At 42.9% G+C, this 7241-nt stretch overlaps 1 pseudogene; it reads right to left on the minus strand.

The window, feature by feature from the left end:
• Nucleotides 1–905: 905 nt before the first annotated feature.
• On the minus strand, nucleotides 906–1023 carry LOC126413704 (5S ribosomal RNA; annotated as a pseudogene).
• Between the last annotated feature and the right edge of the window lie 6218 nt (nucleotides 1024–7241).

Here is a 7241-nt window from a genome sequence, read left to right on the forward strand (position 1 = left end):
CGGCACACAGTTTTAATCTGCCAGGAAGTTTCATATCAGCGCACACTCCGCTGTAGAGCGAAAATCTCATTCTGGATACATCAATATGCTTGCGACAGTATGTTTACCTCATATGTTCCAAAACGCTGGACACAAAAACAGATTTATCCGGTGCTCACACCTCGGGTTATATTGGTGATAAAAATGTACGGTCAAGTGTTTTGTATAGCCCTTGGGCTAGAAAGATTTGTATACCAAACAGAAGGATCGCCTTGGTGTCATTGTCCTATAGTAGGGGGCAAATTACGAATACTACATACTTCCTCCTACTTGGGGGCAAATACAGCAAATCGGCCGATTCCTCGTTTCATTTGATGTGGTGGGCTTGACAGGACTTATGGAGGCACCATTAGTTCACGGGCGGTTCCTCGGAAAATCCGACAAAAATGGTTTTTTAACTATGTTTCCCCCTTCACCAGCGAAGTAAAACTCAGCCGAGGATTCCAAGACGGCTACGCCGAGCAAGCTATAATATTTAAGATGAGTTTCTAAGATCCCGATCTCAAACAGTCTTGAAAATTTTCTTCTTACCTTTATCTGTTTCCGAGATACGGAGTCTCAAAGTTACCCTAATTGTACACATAAAATACGCACTTCAAGTCTGGTCCGAGGCGCAAACATAGTTTATAAAGCACCGACAAATACTCTGTAAACTAAACTCATCCCGAACAGGACATGAAGGCCCAACGGTACCGACCGGCCGCCGTGTCATCCTCAGCCCATAGGCGTCACTGGATGCGGATATGGAGGGGCATGTGGTCAGCACACCGCTCTCCCGGCCGTATGTCAATTTCCGAGACCGGAGCCGCTACTCCTCAGTCAAGTAGCTCCTCAGTTTGCCTCACAAGGGCTGAGTGCACCCCGCTTGCCAACAGCGCTCGGCAGACCGGATGGTCACCCATCCAAGTGCTAGCCCAGCCCGACAGCGCTTAACTTCGGTGATCTGACGGGAACCGGTGTTACCACTGCGGCAAAGCCGTTGGAATAATATTCTGTAAAGTGTCTCCCTCATCAACTGGGAACCCCAAGTTGTAGTACTGTAGCACATGCAAAAATTTGTTGCACGTAAAAACTGGTCTCAGGTGTAAAATTACTTTTGCGTTATTTCAGTTTCACATAAGTAAACTATCTAAATTTTACTAGCCAATGAATTTCTTTTCACGTGAGTTGATGTCCTGCTGCAGCAGGAAAAGAAGGGAACCAGCGGAAAATGCTCCTATCGGAGGACAAAAAATGTGAACATGTTCCTTCTTATTTAAAAGACTGACAAAAGTGGGGTACCAGCTGCCTCGTTCTACTCCCTCAGCACCTTTATAAATTTTTCCCAAAATTTTGGCATTCTAACATAATCGCACTTTCTATGCAATGAGAGAAGGAGACAGTGGCAGTTGCAGAGACACGGAAAAGTAATAAATAATGAGAGACAGTAGACACTGGTTGTGTTACACTGAAAGCGCGAGCGAGCGAGCGAGCGAGAGAGAGAGAGAGAGAGAGAGAGAGAGAGAGAGAGAGAGAGAGAGAGAGATGCAGTTCCAGTGGAACGTAGTACGATGACAGAATAGAGCTAGGAAAAGAATGAAGGAGACAGTGCCAGATGGAGAGGAGTAAAGGGGAAGAGAAAGTGGAAGTGGGTGAGAGCCATTGATAATGAGAAACAGCGTATACGAAAATGACAAAGAGGAAGAGAGAGATAGTGATAGTGGAAGAGAGAGTAGCAGTAGGAAGAAAGGAAGGAACGAGATAGTAGCAGTAAGAGAGAGAATAAGAGGAGACAATGACAGTGAGACAGTGTAGCAGCAGGATAGAACGAAGGGCAGTGTGGCTATGACACAGGAGACAATGACAGGGAGGCATACAAACAGGTAATGACAATGAGTTGGGCTGTATGAGTAAGTGAGAAAGAGCAAGTGGGAGTGAATGGTATGAGTGATTTATAACGCTGGACTAGTGAGTGCGAGAGAGTCATATTTCAGGGAACATGTGAGAGTAAGAGTTGATTTGCTTGTTAAATTGATATATATTAGCATCCCAAAACTTTTGGGAAAATTTTTAAAGGTGCTGAGGAACGCAGAATGAGGCAGCTGGTACCCCACTAAAAATCTTTTAAATAAGTAGGAACAAATTCGTATCTTTTGTGCTCCAATAGGAGCATTTTTCCGTTGGTCTTCCACATAAATGAAGACAGAAACGTAACCTAAACTTTTAACTTGCGCGTCGAAACTAGAAGTTCTTCTTGTCACCATAATAGCCAGTCAGGCTAAAAAGTATCGAGACTGGATTAAGAAAAACAACAGAATATCTAAGATGATTGTTTTAATGTTCCCTGAAAATGGACTTTCCATTAATTTTGGGAAAACACTGTATTCCGTTCTGTCCCATACAAATACTGATGGCAGCAACTGATGTACCACATAAGGTGGTACCTGTAAACAGGGAAGAATGCTCCACATTTTTAGATCTACATGTTGATGAAAACTTGAACTGGAAGAAGCATATTACTGAGGAGCTCAAACAATTAAGGTCGGCTATTTTTCTATCTATACCATTGCTAGGTTGGAAAAAAACAGATCACCTTCTGAGTTATTTTGCACATTTGCATTCAGTAATGTCTTATAGAATAATTTTTTTGATGTAACTCTTCACTCTGAAAGCCAACAGTAATAAGAATATGTGGTGTTCACCCACGGCCGTCATATAGGTATCTCTTCAAGGAGTTAAGCGTTATAACTCCATCAACACAGTACGTATATTCCGTAATGAAGTCTATCATAAGAAATCCATCACAATTTGGGTACAACAGTGGTTTTCAAAACTTACAAAACTATACGATAAAAATATCATATTTTATCGATTATTAAAACTGTCGGTGGCTCAGAAAGGAGGTAAATATGCAGAAACAAATATTTTTGATCATTTGCCCAATATCACAAAACGTCTGACACGTAACAAAGCAAATTTTAAATCTAATCTAAAATAATTTCTCCTGGAGAAATCCTATTCCACGGACGAACATCTACTTAAAAATCGATAGCCAGCGTCAAAAAATTAAAAACAACTAAATTTTAGGTCGAGTAGCATCAGTAAGACTACAAAATGATGTCTTCATTAATATTAAAACCCGTCAGGAATACGTGTAAACCGATTCGTTCCTCATTGTTTCGATACAAGAACTGGTTCAAATGATGTATGGAACATGGAATTAACTATATAACTAATTGTGCTGCGTGATTTTCGGCGAGAGTACGAAACTACACCTCGTAGAACTTAAAAGCAACCGTGGATGCCTCCAGCATTTTCAGGAAACTGATTGTTTACCACGCGTAATTCCACTAGTCGCTCCCTCGTGCTCCTTCATAATGTAGAGGACATTCAGCAGAGTTTTGCATGTAGTCCGTAGACGTCCACTCGTCGCCGTATCATGTGTCTATCAGGAATGTTTTGCAGCGACGATTCATTTGCTACAATCCCTTTATGACAGTGAGAAATAACAACACGCACCTATGATTTCTTTCTGGGCGAGGATATGGAAGAAAATAATTTCTTTTAACGTCTAGTGTTAAGGGACGAGGCTATGTTGCAATTAAGTGGGAAACTGAAACATTTTCCTTTTACATTTATTATGTACCTCGAACTACGAAAGGCCATGCTACTTCGCTAATCATTAGCGACTTTTCTTAAATTACACTAGTGGTTTCTACATTTACGGTTATTGTTATACAATATTACAAATACTAAGTTTACTCGGACTCTTAGCACGGCTGTGGAGAGTACCTCGATATAGTGCAGGCAGGTAGTTGGTCTGTCTACGAAACCACTTCAGCAAGCATATCAGTGACATAAATACGTATCTACTCTACAACTTACAGTTATTTACACCAACTAAATTGCTACTTATGGATATCGCCACGTACGGGATACGAAGATGGTCACGGGGAGAATAATCGAGTATTACTGATGTTAGTGTCTACCGGAGTCGTTGGCTGCTTATCGATAGTGCCAATGACGTTTGAAGTCGACTAGTGAGACTGAGTTTGGGACGGGATGACAAAACAATAAGTAACCTGACAACATCCGGTATTCACCCAGTACGTTGATAGTAAATCGAGAGGTAACATTGCTTCCAGTAGTCATTTGATAGACCCTTGTAAAGTAGGCGTATTGCAACTCCTTGGACGCCACTTGCAAATACTCACTTATGCAGTGCTATGTACAGTGTCTTCCCGTTAACGATGGTGCGGTTAGCAGCGTGAATTTTCTGTCAGAACTTACAGCTCCGCGAATATACCTGCCTGGTTTCTGGAATTAGCTTTCTGTAATATGTGTACAGGTGAGGGTGTCAGCCCATCATTCATATCTGCGATGGCCGGCTTGCTTCCCCCGTGGGGGACAGCTGTTCCCATAAACAAACGGCCCTTGACCGCTGTTCTTGTCAACACCATTCCGCGTAGCTGGGAACGGAAGCCGAGGGCTTGTCGCACTCCCTGTTCCCAGAGGCACCCGCCATATAAGGGACCAACCATGCGCGCGGCAGCTCCAACACACGTTTGCCATTATGTCTGGGCCGTGCTCTTCTCTTTATAACGCGCACTCGCTAAATGGCACCGAATTAAACAGCTCGAACTATACTTAGCATAATTTCACACTCCGTGGACGGATCGTCAGGAATACCAAGCAGCGCCCGCTGCTGCAATGACAGTATCGGTTACGACCAGAAATGTGAGAGGAACCGCGGTAATTGTCCATTTCCGCCCGGCCGACCCACTCATTTCGGTTACGGTGTGAGCGGTCGTTAGGTGGCGATTATCTGGATCATCCCGCACCCAGATTATGTCTCTAATTTTTAACCTCGCCCTAAACAGAGGCGATTAATCACTGCACCGGCTTCCTCACTGGCCATGACTCATACTGCTGTCTTGTCCCTCCGTCCACGAAATGAGTGAGTTTGTCAATAAAACGGAAATTTTGAAATAACGTATGCCAGCAACACGAAAATAATACTTAAGTGTGTGCCAACAAAGCTGTATACATACTTCGAGCTGATACCTTCATCCAAAACCCCAGGGTTCAATACCAAGTGTGTCTTAGCAATTTTTCTCTGTGACTTACAGCTTTTCGCACCTCTGACAATGACTTTGTAATGTCGAAAGTGCTCCGTGACTCTGAGAACTACAGTTCTCCCTGTATACGATTGCGGAAGACAATTAAGAGTTCGTAGGAATCCAAGGGTACAATATCGTGCCTGATAAAGAACGCTTATGGTCAAACCATATTTGAACTAGTGAAGAGCTTCTGCCTTTCTAAGACCCCACGCCTTCCGCCGATATTCACTGCTCAGATCAAGGGGTGAATCAAGACGAGGAGCTTCAGAAGGAATCTGATTCCAATTTGAGTTACAGATTTGGAAAGCTTTTCACGTCAATAACGCCCATCCATCAACTACTGGTTATCTAATTATCCATGCCATCCTCATTAACCAAGGTAGACATCTTGTAAAGCGTGTCCTATACCAAGCCAAAGAAAATAGTTACCAGAAACGTATTACAAAATAAAATAACCATATAACCCAAGAATGAAAATACGTGATCTTCCCTCTACATTGAAAATCCAGTCACAATGTCCCAACACGCAGTCCCCTCCTGATCTGATAGCAGACACTTCTCCCATTCACCCTGAAAATGTGTGACAAAATACCTTCACAAAACATGGAACCACTGCACACATCCAATCGGCTCCCTACGTCCCGTTGTCAACTCTGAAGACATAATTCATATTCTCAATACCATTTGGAGCGAGCCTACCTCCTTAAACAGTGGTTGCCCATTCCGTATTTAATCTGAGCGACATTGTTACTTACTCCCAGAATGACTCATTTCACCTAGCAAAAACAGGCACGATTAGGTGTCATTATCGAAAGCCCCGCCATGCTCTCCTTGTGAGATTTTCATCAGAAACGACATTCCTCGACGAGCGTTTTTATTAAAAGTTATTACTCGGAGTCAACTCGCCCTTCGCGCATACAGGACGAGCTACGACTAACCATGTAGTCGTAGGCACCCTGGAGTAATATTTCACCCGTGCGGAATTGTGCGTTAAGAGAAGCAAGTGCTGATCGTAACGTATGTACTGGCCTTAGTCTCCGGTATGAATACAATCAGACTTCACAACGTCCAAATTTCAGAAACCAAAAATTGAGCGAGAGTCACATCGTGCACGAACCCACAGTGGTACGTAACTTCATAATAAATACAGTTTAGTACGTAATAACAAGTGGTAATTGTACTGTAAAGTCGATCACCCACGAGACTTCACGAAGATGCACGAAGCCGAGTTCAAAGTTATAGTGATATCAATCTTCAGCCAGTGGAGAGTTGGCCTCCCAAGTTATCGGAAATAGCGTGCAATGTACTCGAGCTGGGGCCTCCACAGGTACTGCAAGTATTCATTAATGTTTTCGACTTTAGACAGTCGGGTCCTTAATAAACGTACGAATAAAATCAGGTGAAGAAATGTGTTTGATATTTTGGTGATGTCGTTACGTAAACTTCGTGTACTTTGTGGTTGTTCATCACTACTGAACTGCTTTCAGCACTAGAAGCAAAACCGAATAAAAGTGCGATAAATAAAATGTTCTGCATTAAATATGGCAGGATACCCGTTCATGCAATCAATATCATTCTCGTACATAGTTCGAAAGTTGCAACAGCACACGGAACCACGAACCAGACACCGCGTGGCAACTGTCGAGAAACAGTGTTCCATCGGAAAGTGGAAACAGGTACCTGAAATAATTTAGAATGCCCTATTGTCAATATAGCGGTTAGCGGAGAAGAATTACAACAGTGTCATCGTAGCAACGTGTATTCTTGCTTGGTACTACGAACTTTAAACGTGGCATACAATAAACAGGCAAAGAATAGTATCGGCAGGATTACAACTTGAGCAGTCCCCTCCTCCAATACCTCCCCCACACCAACATCAGCTCACCAACTGTATCTCCCTACCAGCGACCTCCTCATGATCCCCTTCCATAGATCTATTGATCCGTAGTTGATCATAAACCTTAGAGCAACACCGTCCAAGCGAACAACAGAAGCATCACCATCATCCAGCCCAACATCAGTACCATAACGACAACCTTCAAAACACTCATCACACCAAGTTCACGTGGTTTTAATAACATCGGCTTGATGTGTGTTTTAATT

The sequence above is a fragment of the Schistocerca serialis genome, chromosome 7, assembly GCF_023864345.2.
Source record: "Schistocerca serialis cubense isolate TAMUIC-IGC-003099 chromosome 7, iqSchSeri2.2, whole genome shotgun sequence".
Lineage (NCBI taxonomy): Eukaryota > Metazoa > Arthropoda > Insecta > Orthoptera > Acrididae > Schistocerca > Schistocerca serialis.